General features: G+C 38.4%; 1 protein-coding gene across 1 annotated transcript in view; it reads left to right on the top strand.

Moving 5' to 3' along the window:
- Positions 1-19133, top strand: part of LOC149249636 (transcription termination factor MTERF2, chloroplastic-like) — a 257192-nt gene that overhangs the window by 216728 nt on the left and 21331 nt on the right. The gene's annotated exons all lie outside the window — the stretch shown is intronic.

Below are 19133 nucleotides of genomic sequence, written 5' to 3'. Positions count from 1 at the left end.
AAGATGAGACCTATTCCATCCAAAAATTGCAGTGAGAAAAGTATAGTTGAAAAACTCAGAGCCAATACAAGTCATCTGAAAAATTTCAGAGTCATTAGAACCACATGAAGTACGAGGATCTCAGAGAAACATTTCTTGCGCTATCCCTTATGGGAATACATGGCCTCATTCCAACTACGTACCTGATGATTCGTTCCTCCAAAACAGGTACTTTAATCCTCCAAACAAGGCACCATAGTGGCTCAACCTATCTCCAAAGTCACAGAAGATTTCGATTTTCAAAGCAAACTATCCTTCCACAAACAAATGCACAAAAGTGTCAAACTCGACGAGAAATAAAGAGAATTAGTCCTCCTAAAGAAGCATAGAACTACTGTTACGAACTCCTTGATTAGATTTTCGGCTTAGACATTGTGATCATGCCCAAAATTTGATTTAAGGCCTCAAGGAGGTTGATCCTAGGAATTCTTCTGATTTTTGAAGTGACGAAGCCTTGAATGAAGAATTGACAACAAGTTTCATAGTGATTGCATTCTCTCTTGCTTGGGTTGGTCCTCACTTGAGCTCTGATACCATGTTAATTTTAGGTTAACATGTTCTTTGCTTAGGACAGTTACTTCAGAGTTCAATATTAGCCATTTACCTGTCCATTTCATTTCAATTAACAATCACAAGAATCATTATCACATTGACAGTAATTGAAGAAAGAAAATAAATGATAGATGCAGAAGACAAGCCAAGACAAGAGAACACAAGGATATGGCTCAAGCTAGGGAAAACCCTTGATCAAATCTTCTTGTTATTAATATCAATTGTTCAACAGAGAGAGAGTACAGTAGCTTAAAGTCAAAATGAATTGCCAATTTGAAGGTCCAATATCACTGCCCTAGACAAGTAGATGGCCCAATCAAAGACTGCAATTCTGGCATTATGTCATTAGTGATCAAATGGTACCTTCTTGATCTAGTGGCATGCAACTGATGTAGTTTGGTCTGGTTAGGGTTGCTTGGAAATCACTACTATCCCACTTAACTATTCCAAAACTTCTCATTTCAGCTGCGACCTTTGTTGGCATACATGATGGTGCCCTTCGTTGGCTTTAAGGGTTGATCTGTACCCTTTTTAGTCATCTCGGCCTCCTTATCTGTGCTTGTGTATGCTTGCGGCCCTTTTTGAAGCAATAGGTCTGAAGTGCGACTTTACAAAGAGGGAGATTCTGCCTCACACTGTCCACAAGCTGGCCCACAAATTCGGCCTGCCTTTCTGTTCTTGAAATCAGACCTGCAGTGACAAATTTACCCATACAAAGAGACTAAAATTCTCTTCAAGACCAACGACTATCCTATCTGAAACTTCTCGACCTTGTTGCAGAAGAATAACTCAAAACAAGACCGCTCTTCGTCCTCCTTCTAGAGCTCGACTTCTTCAAACATACATTGGAGCCCTTGGATGTGAAAAATGAGGTTGGAGGACACCACTATATATACAAATTGGTGAGGGCCAAGAGACATGACATTTGGGCTTTATGAGCCTACATGGAGGTGAGGCCAACTTTGATAATTTGCATATGAGTAGGCATAAATTCGAAAATACATTTCTCCTTATCCAAATTTGATGATCTTAAGGTTGATTTTGGTCCTCTCAAAACGAGGAATTCAATGCAATAATCATCTCCATCAAATGAGATGTCCAAAGTGGAATTTGGCCCTAGTTGCTAATTTTAACAAGAGTCCATGTCTAATGAAGTTGACTTGGTTAAACAAGTCATGAAAAAACTCTCTAAAACTCTTTAGAATCATGTGACAAAAATCAACAAGAGTCTAGTTAGGTTCATACATGTGTGTGACACACTAGCTTGATAATACATAGACAACAAGTCCTCAAGTGTGAATAGGCTCAAGAAATAGGGGTACACCCCTCACATATGCTGTACATCAATGGTACAATGTAGTACAAACCCCATGTGGTGTGGTGAAGTGATGTGGACACCCTAATGATGTGGTGCCCATGTTGTCATGGATTTGAGGTAGCATACAGGAACTTATGCCTCAACCTATCATGGTGAATCAAACTTTGGTCTAAGTGTAAGGCACCTTGTTATCACCTGTCGCCTACATCTATGTACAAGTTAGTGAGAAAAGCCTTCAACCCCATAAGGCGTGGTTGGTGGCAGGAAACTCAGAGAAGGGGCTGTCACACTAATCTCGACTTTCTCCGTTTGAGCTATCTCCTAGGTTAGCTAAGGGGGGTGGTCCCTAATGAAAAGTTAAGTTAAAATATGTGAGTTTCTAGGAGAGTGTTATAGTGAAAATGAATTATTTTTAAGGATTTATGAGCAAATATGATGTGAACAACTTGAAATAATAATGCCAATTATTAACATTAGGAAAACCATAAAACCAGTGCCTTATAAGGAATTTGCTCAAAAGATATATTTTCTCAAAGTAAAATGCAATGCTTTCAAAAGAGAAAGCAGAGTAACCCTAAAATGTAAACAAAAATTGTTAGCACAAGATATGTAAGATAAAAAAATAGTTTTGAGATAATCAACTTTATAAATCAAAACATGTGAAACATATCTTGCCAAAACCCAAAAATTAGTAACTAACTTGGAAAAGTAAAAGAAATGAAGTGCTAAACCAAGACATCAATATGGAATTAGACTTGAAGCATGAAAAGAAAACACTTGTTTGAAAGGATTACAATGTTTGCTTTTGGAATAGACTTTGCATATGAAAACTCAAACTATCAAGAGACAAGTAAAGTAAATGTAATGGAAAGTGCTCTTGGTTAGTTTTATTAATTATATCTACAACAAGATTACAATTTAACTCTTCAATCCTCAGATCTCACCTTTGCCCAAAGATATGGATCTCACAATGAGGAGTCAATAGAGGAGTAGAGGGTCCCTAAGATGTCTACTTCAACCAACTTATGTTGGAGGTAAAATTTTAATGAGGCTTGGGGCCTTCCTATACTAAAATGCCTAGATGAAATGCATGTAAGTTTTTTCCCCAAAAGAGAGATTGATTTGCAATGCTTCAAAGTAATGAAAATGAAATAGTGTTCAACATAAGTTGCAATTATAACTTCAATTGGAGGAATAAAATTAGCTTACAAGTGTTGCATGTGTCTCATCAATTGATTGGAAATGAATTAAAATGATACAAGTAATTTGCTTGAAAGTAAAATTTGTTTCAAATAGACAATGACAATAAATTGCTCCAATATTCAAGATAACAATGTAGCATAAAAATGAAGCATGTATTCAAGTGCTCATGAAACAATTTACCAAGGTAAATGGAAACGAATCAAAGTTTGTTAAGAATATAAAATGCTTGCATGTAAAGGATGAATTGCCCAAAGTAAAGTGTAAGCTTGTAGCTCCAAGCAACAATGAGATAGAGAATGCAAAGCTCAAATGAAATTGTAACAAACTTTAACTTAAAAAATGAAATGTGATAGTGAGGTTGTGTTAATTCCCAATTAAAGCATGCATGTAAGTTAAAAGAAAACTAGCAAAAGAGAATCAATCCACCCAACAAAGGTCCTCCCTCTAAATGAGGAGGAGGGATGCCATGGGTAGAACCCCAAGCTCCCACAAGAAAATTGGAATTTTATTAGGTGTTACAAATAAGAGATGGGAACCTCTCTCTAGGCCTCAAAAAGCCTCAAGGAAAACTTTACAATATGATGCTTCAACTATGAACCTTGATCAAAACTCACAAGTAATGAGGCCTAAGAAAACTTTTTTTTTGAAAACCAACAAATCTCAGATTTAAAATCTGAATTTTACATGTAAATTTCAGCAACTTAGAAGGAGAGGAATTAGCATGAGAAAGAGAAAAGAAGTCTCTCCTAAGGCCCACGGTTTAGAGAGGAAAATGGGCAGCCCTCTAGTGAACTCGACTTGGCCAAAATAAGCCTCAAAAGGGCTCACGGCATCCTTGGAAATTGAACCCCCAACACTTGCCAAAGGTCCTGCAAACACTTGTTAGATGTTGTGGGAGGCTGCTCTTCAAAATCTGTCACACAAGAGTTAACAAACAATCGAAACAATGGCTGCAAATTAAGTTAAGTATTAGTGAAAAAATCGGCAAGATAAAATGTATATGTACAATTATAATTTACAAAGGGCTAAGCTAAAGAGTTTGAGTAAACTCTCGTCTTTGCTTAACCATCTTCAAGCTCTTAGATAGCAAATGAAAGCAATGAAGTACAATGTTTTTTAAAATAAATTTAAATTTAGTACTTGGCTTGTGGACAAGCTATGTTCCAAAACCCCTGCAAAACCACTTTGTAAGATAAGACTATGAGGACTCAAAGAACAAATGAGATCTCCTTTGAGAATGCATCAAGAGGGTTGGTCTCTCCAAACACTTCACCCAACGCTTGCTTATTTGATCCCAACAAGATGTTCCCTCTACAAAACTTCAATCAAGAATTAGTTCCATATAGATTTAGCCATACACAATGATAAGAATCTCTAGAGATTTATTTGAAACCAACAAGAGCATTTTATACGTAGGGCATACTTCTAAATCAAATGTCAATGCAAGATAACTCTACATTAACAAATCTACAAGAGAATATGAAAACAAATTAGATCAAAGCATGAGTAAAATGAATTATACCAATGATCAACAATTCACCCTACTCGAAAAGGAGAAACACCTCATGAATGAAACCCCAAAGTCTTTATTGATATTTTTGAAAGTGTACAAGGCAGCGTCGCTTCCACAAACACAATGGCTAGTAACAATATGATACAATATGAGAGCCAATGGCTCCATTATATAGAGAGTTGGGAGAAAATCCCAATGTAGAGTGATTAAACAAGTGGCATGAGGTGACAATCCCAAAGAGAAATTCGATTTTTTTGAATGGAACTCCAATGCCAAGTGTAAAAATCGAATTCTAACAAGTGGACATCAGTCTCTTCTTCCTTTATGTGCCAAATTCAAATTTTATGATGGAATGATAAGTGTAGATGGGTGGTAAACCATGTGGGGACAATTTCCCACAAAAATCTTCACCAAATATTCTCCCAAATCCTCCCAAATGTGCTTTAACTTCACAAATTCAAATTTCCAAGTAAACAATTTTACTCATTTAATGCCAGATATTCGATTTTATCTGAGCACATGTCCTTTCCTTGATTTTAGGAGTCCACATCACATTGAGATTTCACTTTAACTCCTCCATAATTTTTCATCTCATTTCCACAACATTTAGCATGTATGGATATTTATTTTTCTCCATTTATTTAATTTATATGGCTTAATTAATTGCCAGAGTTTCCATTAAACTTAGGAAAAATGGGTTTTGAGGGTTCAAAACACATTTTTAACCCCTCAAATTGTGTCATAGTAGAAAGTTGAAGGTGAGAGGTGCAAATTTTATTACTCATACCCCATAAAACTTCTCTAGACATCACTTATTACATTACAAATACAATTTTTATTGCAATTTCCACAATGCAAAAAATCTAAAAATTAAAAAATGACTACCTGGACCTAACCAAATTCCACTAAATTTTTTGTGTGATCTAGTATGGTAATATACATTGACTCTAGACACTAAGATGTGTTAGGGGCTCAACCTTCAAACTGTTAACTCAGCTTTGGGGTAAAAAATGAGCGAAAAAACCTAGAAAATTATCGCCTCTGAAAAAGAAGGGATAATTAACCAGATAAAAAAAACACTCCAAGGTGTACTCGTTTACTAATCGAGTCCCAACATCCTAGGCTTGTTACAGACTCAAAACTCATCATTACCAGTATCACTTATTACAATTTCTTGCAGGGTGTGGAATTTGGGTACAAAAAAGATGATGAGAAAATAGAAGTAGAGTTTAAAAACTCTGTTGACGATGATATCTGATGGTACAAGGGTCCTCTGGATCATCCGTGGGCATGGGTCTTCATATAATCATCAGGTGCCACTCCAATGGTCAACACACCCAAACACAAATAATCCGGGTTAACAAAAATAACATAAGTTAATTTTACAAACTTGCCTAAGAAAACCATTGTGTAATGACCAAACACAGTAAGCAGAATCTGAAATACAGAAAGCCTGAAGAATTTAAGTTTGTACTTACCTTAACTGCTGCTGATTCTGCTGATGATGTCGTGGCTATTTTGATCCAATCTCTGGGAGACCAATACCACCCAACTAGACTGAGCAAACCTAGCTGCTCAATCCAGAAAGCTTCTCAACAGAAGCTCTCTGTCCCTCCGTGCCCAGAACCTCAGACGGCTTAAAGCTCTTCCAATGGATAATTATCTTCCTCCTGGTTTTTTCCTGGTGAATTTCTGCTTCTGGTTCTTTCTGCTCCTCTCTTGTTTTCCCCCCCTTCTCTCGGTTTAGACCTCCGGTTTTATCTACGGGCCTGGCGGTGGCCGCCCTCCTACCTGCAGCCACCACCTTCCCTTGTCCCGACACGCCTTCCACGCATTTATGCTCTCAGATATTTTCCCTGTCAAATGCGCTCTGTTATAAATATTCAGTTGATTTTAAGCGCCCCCTTTTAAAAGGGTCCTTCATTTGATTTTTGGTATTTTTAGCATATAGTTTAGTTTAAAGTTTTAATTTATATATGTTATAAAGTTTAATTATATATTTTATAAAATTTAATTTATATATGTTTATAAAGTTTAATTATATTTATAAAACTTAACATATTTATTATTTAAAATTCATCATATTTGTTTTATTATAAAGTTTAAAACTTTATATAGTGGATTAGTTTAGATGGGCCGTTACATACACCCCCCCTTCTGAAAACTTCGTCCCGAAGTTACAGTTTTAGGTTCAAGGTTTTAATGGACATGACCTTTTTCTATCTAAGTCCCCAAGCTATTCAAAATCATCCTATCCTCCCTAATCTCTTCTGCTCCCATCCTATCCGTCCTCTACGGGGTATGCCATGGCGTCAGTTTTACTGACCTGACCATTCATAAACTCTAAGGTGACAGCATCGGCTATACTAACCTGATTCCCAGTAGGCATCCGACAGTCATCATCACACGTCTAGGGGAGCGTGATCCGCACAGTCTTCCCATGACTCCAGGGTTCGAAGGATAAACGATGGGCAACACCTCCACCCCTCCTAGTAGGATTTAGGGTTAATACCCTATCATAGAATCACTTGGAGCTTTAATTGTTCTGAGGTTCTGTCGTCACGTGGTCATCCCGGTAGCTGTGTATTACCTGCAATCTGACGCTTATCCATGCATTCGTAAAATGTGCATCAACATATTCAAAATAACTCACATATTATTCCCTTATGAATTCACCTATGATACTATAATACAACATATTTTGCCATATTCCATGCATGTCTTTTGACGTTCATCTAGAATGTATTCACTTCCTGATTTCTATCCCATTGATCATATTTGACAAAAATAAATAAATCCGATCTATAAATAAATGTCTTTACTTTAACAACTATAATTTAGTAAAATGAACCACATAAATTGTTTTGGTATCCATGTACCTGCAGGAATTTAAACATATATTATGCCATAAAGTTTCATGTTTATCCATAATCATTCAAAATGTTTCTGAGTCTCTGATTGTAGTGAAGTAAATATATACTAAACATAGTGTAAAGTTCTTCAAAATGGACATAAATTAGGGTATCTCTGACATATGTCCTCTGTATTTTCCCAAGTTGCTGATCCAGGACTATACTTGTCCCATTGGACCTTAACTTGGTCCACCAGACGGTTCCTCAGCTGTCGAACTCTACGTTCCAGTATACGTAACGGTTCAACCGTTATGACTCCCTCGTCCGATACCTGCAATTCTTTCCACTGGAGGTTATGAGATAGATCAGCTATATAATGTCTTAATACAGAAACATGAAATACATTATGAATTCTATGTAGGTGAGGTGGCAGGGCAAGACGATAGGCAACAGGTCCAACTCTTTCCACGACTTTAAATGGTCCTATAAATCGGGGTGACAACTTTGTCCCTTTTCCGAATCGAATAGTACTTTTATTTGGTTTGATGCGGATGAAGACCTGATCCCCTACTTCATACCTCCTATCAATTCGGTGAGTATCAGCATAACTCTTTTGTCTATCCTGTGCTTCCTTTAATCGCTGTCTAATTTGTCTGACCTGAGCTTCCATTTCATGGATTAATTCTGGTCCTATTATCACTCGATCTTCTAACCTGTCCCAACTTAACGGTGTTCTGCAAGGTCTACCATATAAAGCTTCAAATGGAGGCATCCCAATCGAACTGTGGTAACTATTGTTGTATGCGAATTCGACTAAGGGTAAATACTTTTCCCAGTGTGATTGCTGATCCATCACATACATTCGCAACATGTCTTCAAGTACTTGATTTCCTCTTTCAGTTTGCCCATCAGTCTCAGGATGGTAAGCAGTGCTTAAATTTAGCTGAGTACCTAAGGTTGTTTGCATGCAAGTCCAGAATCTGGAAGTGAATCGCGAATCTCTATCGGATATAATCTTCTTAGGTACTCCATGAAATCTGATAATTTCATTTATGAATACTCGAGCTACGTCAGCAACATCGTAAGTATCTCTTACCGGAATGAAATGGGCGCTTTTTGTTAATTTATCCACCACTACCGGAATGGCATTGTGTCTTTGAGAAGTAAGAGGTAGTCCAGTGATAAAATCCATAGAAATGGTCTCCCATTTAGACATAGGAATGTCGTGGGGTTGTAAGAGGCCCGCTGGGTGACAATGATCTGCCTTTACTTGCTGACATTCCAAACATTTTGCAACAAATTGAGTGATATCACGCTTCATGCCTGCCCAAAAGAAGAGTTTCTTGGTATCCGCATACATTTTCCCTACTCCAGGATGAGCACAATATACTGCTTTGTGGGCTTCCCCAAGGATGGTATCTCAAAGATCTTTATCATCAGGAATGTACATCCTTCCATGGAATTGTAAGATCCCATCGTTTTCTAATTCATAACCCTCAAATTTAGATTCTTTTGCCTTAATACCCTCAAGACTTGCTCTCACCTTTAAATACCAGCTGTATTTTATAAGATGATCCAGTACTCGTCGTCTTAAGTCCACTTTAATGGGTATGAGAGAAAATATCCGAGGTCTCCTGCTTAAGGCATCGGCTACTACATTTTCTTTTCCCTTAATGTATGATATTCCGAAGTCATATTCACTTAGGAATTCACTCCATCGCCTTTGCCTGGCATTTAAGTCTCTTTGGGTGAACAAATATTGTAGACTTTGATGGTCGCTTTTAAGTGTAAAATTTCGTCCCACTAGATAGTGTCTCCAAATCTTTAAAGCTAGCATTACAGCGGCCAATTCTAAATCGTGAGTAGCATAGAGTTCTTCATGAGGTTTTAGCTTTCTGGAAGCATAAGCTATCACTCCCTTATCCTGCATCAATACTGCACCCAGCCCTTGCTTGGATGCATCAGTACATACCGTAAAGTCTTTGCCCATATCAGGGACTCTTAGGATTGGTGCACTAGTGAGTAGTCTTTTGAGTTCAGAGAATGCTTTATTACATTCCTCTGTCCACTCATACTTAACACCTTTACGCTGAAGGGTTGTGATTGGCTTTGTGATTTTGGAGAATCCCTCCACAAATCTCCGGTAATAACCGGCTAAACCCATAAAGCTTCGTATCTCATGTGCATTTTTCGGTATTGGCCATTCCATGATCGCTTTTACCTTCTCAGGATCTACTGAAATCCCTTCACCTGATATGGTGTGACCCAAATAATGAATCTTTTCCTGAAAAAAAGAACACTTGGATAGTTTTCCATATAATTGACGTTCTCTAAGGCAGGACAATACTATCTGCAAATGATCTTCATGCTCTTCTTCATTCTTGGAATAGATGAGAATATCATCTAAAAAGACTTGCACAAATTTATCAAGATATTTACGGAAAACATTGTTCATAAGATTCATGAACACGGCTGGCACATTTGTTAACCCAAATGGTACCACAGTAAATTCATAATGTCCAAAACGTGTCCGGAATGCAGTCTTAGAGATATCATTTTCAGAAATCCTTAGCTGATGATACCCTGATCGAAGATCAATTTTTGAAAAGACAGCAGCTCCTTTCATTTGATCGAAAAGATCATCGATTCGCGGCATAGGGTATTGATTCTTTACTGTAGCTCGATTCAAGTCTCGATAATCTATGCATAATCTTAAGGATCCATCTTTCTTCTTCATAAAAATTACAGGAGCGCCCCAAGGTGAGGTATTGGGCCGAATATGCCCTATATTGAGTAGTTCCTTCAATTGGATTTGCAATTCCTGAAGTTCTGGAGCTGTCATTCTATAAGGCGTTTTAGAGATTGGTTGGGTACCTGGCTTTAATTCAATAGTGAGATCTAATTCTCTTACCGGGGGTAATCCAGGTAGTTCCTTTGGAAATACATCCGGGAACTCGGCTAACACCGGATATTGTTCTAAGGATGGCCCTTTTTCTTGGCTTACTTCGTGAATTGCATAAGCCTGACAACCCTTTCTTAAACAACGCTTCCCCTGCATTGCCGAAATGTAGCGTAAAGAAACTTCCCTCTTGATTCCTTGAATTTGGATTACTTCTCCCTCATCATTTATGCCCAGAATCCTTTTTCCATAACAGTCCACCCAAGCTTGGTGAGCTTCCAGCCAATCCATACCTATGATAAGATCATACGTTCCTAAGGCTGTGACATAGACTTTCAGTTTAGTCGAACAGACCCCTAGGTCAATTTTGCATTGATCCACACTCAAGCCCACGATTTGGAGTTCTCTTGAGGCCATTTCCACTTGGTGGAAATCATTTTGTCTACGAGCTGCCAACCCACATTTGTTTAATGCATATGACGAAATGAAACTATCTGTGGCACCAGTATCAAATAAGATTTTGAGTTTTATGCCATTGATAATACCTGAAGATTCCACTACAGTGGATTGATGGGCTGCTTGGTCGTGGTTGACTACTGCATGAATTCTATGATTACCTCGATTGGCTGATATCGGCTCCTTCCCAGTCCTATGCAATATATTCGATGAAGCTTCTGGGCAGTCACGCTGGAAATGCGGTCCCCCACATCCCCAACAATTGAGCTGCGTTGATCCTCTTGAATCAAGGTGTGAATTTCTAGAGAACGAGCCGCGTCCTCCCATGTTGATTCCTCTTGCACTCCTTCCTCTACCGGCAGTCCCTCGCAATGCCCATGGTCTGGTGTTGGACGATTCCGCGGCTATAGTGTTTACTGCCATGGGAACTCTTGTCCCCACATTTGGGGTAAACCTGTTACCGTAAGGTGGCCTCGAGCTACCTCCTCTGAAGAAGTTCCGGGGAGCCTTCCCTGGAAATCCTGATTGTAAAGGCCCTGCTGGCCCCATATCTTTTTTGATTCCAAGGTGCTCTTCTGCATAACGACCACATTCGACTGCCTCGGCTACTGATGAGGGTTTCCACATGCTTACCAAGGCTCTGATGCGAGGATTTAACCCAAATATGAAGTGTTCAGCTTGACGTTCATTAGAATCTAAGTAGTGAATGTATTTTACAAGTTCCATAAACTTTATCTCGTATTCTTCCACCGTTTTATTTCCCTGAATTAATGTATGGAAGGCTCTGGCTTGCTGTTGTTGAAAGTATGGAGGCAAATACTTTGCGCGGAACCTTTCCTCAAATAGTTCCCAAGGGACATTATCCGATGTAAGGTGCAGCTGCTTTTCCAGATTTCCCCAACAAATCAAGGCACTTTCCTTTAGTTGAAACACAACAATTTTTGTTTTTGCTGAAGGCGAATATTCTCTTAACCTAAAGCATCGGTTCATCCCTTCCAACCATGCTTCAGCGCGTTCACCTGCTCGACCTCCTGAGAATTCTGGGAGTCTAATTTTCTGAAGCTCCCTAGAAATGTCTTCTCTCTATCTTTTGGGCTCAAAATTATTTGGTTCCGCTGAACTGGTGGCTACATGTTGAAATTCCCCTTTGGTTTTGGCCTTAGTTGATTCTTTTAATGTTTCCAATAAGGCCTCCAAAGAATTCATTATCACAGTCAACTCTGGCGCTGGGGCGATTGATGTTGATGATGGTCTTGGCGGTGACGCTGGTGATGGGGATGATGATGGCGACGGTGGCGGCATTAATGGTGGTGATGCTGCCTGATCACGTCGTCGTCGCTCATACGTCCTCACCATTGTGATGGTTCCTGAACACATAATAAAATTCTGTAAAAATTTTGAGGTGGATAACCGAATTTTTAACACACAATTTCCTTTTGCAACATCACATTCATAAACGGGTATAGTTTTGCTATTTTTACCCGCTAGGCGGATCTTACTGGTACCGAGGTCAAGGAGGGTGGTCTCGCGACCTCCTTGTCCTAATGCAGGGTATTCTATCCTAATATGAATAATGCAAAAGTGTATGGGTATTAGCCCCTAAGGTAAGGCACCTAAAGTTTATTTACCTAACAACATCCACAAAATGAAAATGTTAGATGTTTCGTTTACAATGTACATCGGTAACATACCTGTCATATCTCAATCTGACTATCACATTTAAAGAAGGTCATATATGATTATTTTATTAGATAACCCTGAGTATGTTGACAATGATGAAAAAAAAAACATGAGAGTCCAACAAAGAATCACGTTTTAATTTATTATTTCTAGCCGTGGTAAATTTACCTGATGCGAATGATTGAGTAGATTCTTTTATCTTCACTAATTAAGAGGTCTACTATCTACGTGACTAAATAGTGTATGGGTACTTTTGTAATTTTCTTAATATCATATATATTCTACTTTATTAATTCCTTCTAGAGCAATGTAATCTGGTGGTTCAGCAGTAATATATATAGTTTGCAGGGGTGAAAAAAAAAAAAACCACATAACTGCACTTGTTTGCTCAGTTCTCTAAGAAATCTTCTAACTTTGTTTTGCTTCTCTTCCAGTGCTACTCTTGAGGTTTCTTTCTGGTTAAAACTCTTAATTTCACGGACTGCTGCATTATTGATCCCCTCAACTGAAAAGGAAATGGTGCTTGCTTCTACCTTAGATGTTGATCTTAACTGTGATGCAAGCAAGCATCGCAATAACTGTAGCTGCCCAATATGGGCCAGGCATTCAACCAATGGTTCCCACGTTGAATTTATGAATTCAACCTTTTTGTATACAGAAACACCCAGGTAAGGGATTGAAGCAGGTGGAGCTAATGCAGCATCCAGACTTCCAAGTTGCTCCAGATAGCTTTTACCCAGCTGGTTCCGTAGATCAATTAGTGCACGTTGAAGGCTTCTTGTGATGACAAAACTTAAGAGGCGATCAATACCAGTCATCCCTGAAGGTCCAGGATTCAAGCAATCTGAAAGACCGCAAACCAAACATCTCTTTGCCTCCTGCATCAAACCACCCACTCATAGGAGCGAGATACATAGACTGGGATGGATCAGTCAAACGGAGAATTTGTTGCAGCAATCGCCCAATAAAAGTTGCCTCGCTTGAAAGATCTTTGATATCCAAGAATGTACTTTTCAAGTCCTGTATTCTCCTCTTAAGATAAGCATTGCATTCCAGCTCAATGTTATGACTGAGTACTTGAATGAACTCTTCTTGCCATATTTTATGACCATAATCCTGAAAATACTCCATTAATTGCTGTTGTGATCGTATTGATAGCAATAGAGCCTCTAACTTTTCTTCAAATTCATCTGCTTGAACAGCTGAGAAAATGATGAAATTATTTAATGTGTTCTCAATTTCCCTTCTGAGTTCCTTGCGTATTCCATCCTCTAGCAGTTGCCTAGGATCCTATTTTGCAGTTCTTGCAACCTAGGTCTAGACTCTATGTGCTCTCTTTATAGATCCTCCAAGAACCTGGATTATAGCAAAGTGTCAACTCAATAACCCCAATGAATGTTTTTGACATCGCTAGTATTCCCTGTGAGAAAACAGCTAATTTATGTGTTGCCTTTGCTAATGTATATCACTCATCCAATTGAGCAAAGTCACGAAAACTAGCTTTTTCAATACGACTTGGCAAGTCATGTAACCTGTGGGTTTTCTTTGCAACAATATCATTGAGGATTTTGAAAATATTAATAGGGATTATCTCCAGTACTTTTATGATGTTTTCCAGTCACCCGCCTATCCCTGACTTCATTTATATGGGTCTTTATCCATTTTAATTTCTACTGAGATATTCGCAAGGGTTCAAACCTTCCTAAAAAATTTTCTTATCATCTTATTCAGGCACGGATCAGCATAAATCCGATTCACATGTTTCATAGTTATAATCGACCACAGTCTCACGCTCCACAGTGCAACCTCCTTTTATGACAAAACTTTGGCGGTTATAACAAACGCGCCATGGTAACTTCGGTGATTAATGTATATCAGAATAAGGCTGACGGTTACGATAACCGTGGGCGTATACGGTGGGAAGGTTACACGGATGCGATAAGCTTTTCTAACCTAATAGCATCACCGGATTTGCAGCTGAGATATCACGAGATCGTATCCCATCAAAGTATCACTGGTGATTTATACAAACATAAAATCGATGGTTATTTCGGTAGATCGCGAGATCAAATCCGCGTAAAGATCTTTCATCAAGATCTTAAAATTAAAGAGCATTTTCCCACGGAAGTTTTAAAAAGTTTGGAAGTATATTATAAAGATTTCAAAAGAATTACCCATGACGGTTCACAATGGACACAAAAGATTTTTTTTTTTCTATCCAGGTGTGCTACGTGGGAGTTGAACCCACGCCCACTGTGCTAAGCAAGGGGTACGGGGTTCGATACACCCCTGACATCTCTATTTCCTCAAATGTCTCGTATAATACGATTAATCTCCTCCTCGCTGCACATATCGGTTTATTGCCTGCGACACATCGCCTTGCCTCTGCTGCTCTGTTTGCAGAGTGAAGGATGGGGGAAATTTGATCAGACGGGGAAAAAAAAACCCAACGCTCATATAACATTTTGACGTCTGCAAGATTTTTCCCTTTTTCTTTTTGTTAAGCAAGAACACGGATTCTGGGTGGCGCAGTTATGGTTCGCAGTTACAAGAAGGATAGAACACCTAAGGAATCACAGAATTGCATTCACTACCGAAAATCGTGCCTTTATCGGGCGCAAAAGTAAAGACTATACAATTAAAATCAGCGGATGAAAACGGCCATGATAATGATGCAGAAAAGGGCAGTGAATAAAATACAGAGACGACAGCCTGTAGAGGTTTAAAAAAAAATCAATTTCATTCTTCATATACCAAAGAACAACAAATTGTGGCCTGTAAGGTCGAAAAGGGTTTGAACAACAGCCTCTGATACCATCTGTAATGACCAAACACAGTAACCAGAATCTGAAATACAGAAAGCCTGAAGAATTTAAGTTTGTACTTACCTTAACTGCTGCTGATTCTGCTGATGATGTCGTGGCTATTTTGATCCAATCTCCGGGAGACCAATACCACCCAACCAGATTGAGCAAACCTAGCTGCTCAATCCAGAAAGCTTCTCAACAGAAGCTCTCTGTCCCTCCGTGCCCAGAACCTCAGACAGCTTAAAGCTCTTCCAATGGATAATTATCTTCCTCCTGGTTTTCTCCTGGTGAATTTCTGCTTCTGGTTCTTTCTGCTCCTCTCTTGTTTTCCCCCCCTTCTCTCGGTTCAGACCTTCGGTTTTATCTACGGGCCTGGCGGTGGCCGCCCTCCTACCTGCAGCCACCGCCTTCCCTTGTCCCGACACGCCTTCCACGCATTTATGCTCTCAGATATTTTCCCTGTCAAATGCGCTCTGTTATAAATATTCAGTTGATTTTAAGCGCCCCCTTTTAAAAGGGTCCTTCATTTGATTTTTGGTATTTTTAGCATATAGTTTAGTTTAAAGTTTTAATTTATATATGTTATAAAGTTTAATTATATATTTTATAAAATTTAATTTATATATGTTTATAAAGTTTAATTATATTTATAAAACTTAACATATTTATTATTTAAAATTCATCATATTTGTTTTATTATAAAGTTTAAAACTTTATATAGTGGATCAGTTTAGATGGGCCGTTACACATTGTGGTGCAACCTTATCCCCTTTACATGTGTCTTTGGGGTGGGAAATGAGGTATCTTCCTAAGCCTATATGTTAGGGATAGGTAAGGGTGATGTAATTTGTGGCAGGGTGTTAATAAAAAATTATAAAATAACCTCAAAGTCATGAAGTACAAAATCTGTCCCCGGTCCAGCTAGTCTTTTTTTGACTATGAATCTTCACTTAATTTATTCCAAAGATTTGAGAGGGAGTTATTTTTATTGATTTTTTTGCTACTTTAGCACCTTTTCCCCCCTTTTGTAATTTTTCATTAATTATTGCAAATCCTTTTGCTTTTGATGAGCATTCAGCCCTAGGACATTAGGGGAGGGCCTTATATTGAAGTAGTACACATTTTTTCTTTTCTTTTCATTTTCTCTTTACCTCTCAACATATTATTTTGGTTTTATTTGACTAATTTTTGCATTTTTTTCTTTTCTTCATTTAGACCTTTTATGATGACATTTGACAAGCTATTCATAAGTTGGGGAATGCAAATGTATATGGATGATATAGAAATGTAAGGGAAATTGTGGAAAATGTTAAGTATGGAGGTGATATAATTATGCTACCTACCTTGATCCTTAGTAGTACCTAGTGGCTTAGGCCAAGACACACTTATTTGAGAACGATTATGTTCCCCCATGGTTTTATGAGACAAAAATTTAATATTTAAATTAGTCATAGATAATAAAAGTTCATATCCTACGTCACATGACACGAGACATAGAGGACACGGAAAAACTAGTGTCTGACACGAGATACGCCAACCTTAGAAACATGACTCAGAGGATTTATGACATGCACACATAAATTTGTTATATATATATACATAGAAAAATGAAATATAAATCTGACAAAGTTTTTTTTTTTTAAATTTAGAAACCAAAAACATTTAGAATTTTACATGATCATGATACAAATTCGATCATACAACTTTCTCTCTTCATCCTTTTGTCTTGATAAAACAATGGGTTTTCCAGTGTTTGAAGCTACTATTGTAGCCCCACTTCTAGCAGATGGAGCACTAGCAAACCTTGAAGAAAATGGAGGGGGGACAACATTAGTGGAGGTATTCCTCCCTTTCCTTTAACTTTTTCTAGCTTCCCTTGATGATTGACCCATAATTTTTGTTAAATGAGGAAGACAATGGAATACTATAAGAAAAAACTTGAAGATTTGTGGACAAATCCATTTTCACAACATTTGGAATCCCTTCTAATATTACACAATAACCCTTAGTTGCACTGCAAAATGTATGACACCTCCAAACCTATTGAGTGAAATGAGTTCGAAATTCAAATGAAAGGGAAAACATGTTTGTATGGGCCACGAGCCTCTTTTATGGGGGACATGATGAAGGCATGTGTGAGACATGTTACCGCTCAAACTAGCAGGGGACCTAAAGAGGATCCCTAAAGGGCAAATGCTAGGCCAAGAGCAACAAATGGAGACTTAGCCCATTGTCACCTTAGCTAAGGCTCCCTTCGATTTACGAACTTTCACTGATGGGAGGAGACCCGGTATATCATGGAGTCACCGATGAAGGATAAGTCAATGAAATGATGTGGAGTGACCCTAATAATCCCTTTCCTGGAAGAGTTAGAAAGATAAGGCTTGCTTTCTTTCTAAGCAAGGTATAATGTTTCTAGGGAAAGGAAGGGAGGATTTAAGGGTTAGGTCGATGGGATATGACTTATGAAGGAACTTCCCAATCCCTAAAACCCTTATTGTAATTGGTATCTCAGATGGTTCTTGAAGAATGATCTTTCAAAGGTGCGGGACTACATGGGGCCAAGTGGACCCGGTTTAGGGTATGAGGAAAGTATGTAGCAACCAATGATATTCTTACCCTAGACGAGGTGGGAAAAGGACCAAAGAAAGTATTTTCACTCGAATATGTTGTTTTGACACTATCAGGTACTAGCCTTGGGGATGGTAGGGCAAGTTTTGGTCCTGGAGCTAGGGCTTGGATTTTGTCCCAAATCCACCGTCAAAATGGCTTCAAAATTGGAGGAGAGCTAGAGGAAAGGCTAGTGCAGGAGACCCTAGGAGATCAAAATTTTTTGATGGCTAGCTTGTCAGAATAATTGATGCCTTAGGTACCCCAACTTGGCTAGACCTTGAAGGAGGTGAAAGAATATGATTTTTAGTGACCATCTTTGGTAGATTAGTGCCTTAATCTTTGGGAGAATGGAGTCTATGATGAATATGAGTGGGATTTCTTGGTTCCCAGTCAAGGAGGCCTCAAGATCACTCTGCTTGCCTTTTAGGTCAAGAAGAAGCAACCTTGCAACTTTTATACTTCGATGTGCAAAAGGAATGGCTTATCAAGGTCAAATTCTTTGTTAGAATTACCCCTACGAGATTTTGCTCATATTACATGGCCCATACATTGAGAGATGCTATAATAGAGACAAATTCCACAAATTTAAGTAGTAAATGAATGCAACAATTAGTCCTAGAACAATGAAAATCCCAGTCCAACGTATATGACAAAAGTAAACAAGAATAACATTAAAAACATATACTTACATGTAATAGAGTATATTGAACCATCCACAATTGACAAAAGAGAAGCTCCAGGATAAGATAGACCAATATCCACACATCAAAATTCATCGATAAAGCTCCAATTCATCCTCTAGAAAAAGTGCGAAATTCTCAAGAGAGAGAAGTGATCTAATCCAAAGTGATGATGAGAATTGAACTCATCTCACTTGTATTTATACACAACTTAGGAGTTCGAATTAGCCTCCTTGGCCTACATAAGCTCCAAAAATAAAATAATGTTCTAATAATTCAACTTTTGGTGACAAACTCACCAAACTAACTCATAAATGAAAAAGTAAGTCTCTCAAGAGGTCAAATAATAATTTATGTATGTCATAGGGCCCTCTGAGAGGCCTAATGAGGTCGATGGGTACCACAATGAAGAGTAGGACCCTCAAAAGTAGTGGACAAGGGGGTGCCCCCCTGTGATAACCCGTGGTGCTCTGAATGACATGTGGGGGCACACAAGTGTCCTCATGGGTCTCCAAACAAAT

Source organism: Pinus tabuliformis, chromosome 7 (assembly GCF_031772625.1).
Source record: "Pinus tabuliformis cultivar Carrire ecotype Pingquan chromosome 7, CPIR1, whole genome shotgun sequence".
Classification (NCBI taxonomy): Eukaryota; Viridiplantae; Streptophyta; class Pinopsida; order Pinales; family Pinaceae; genus Pinus; species Pinus tabuliformis.
The sequence above is the reverse complement of the archived record's forward strand: the minus strand, read 5'-3'. Positions and strand labels throughout refer to the sequence as shown.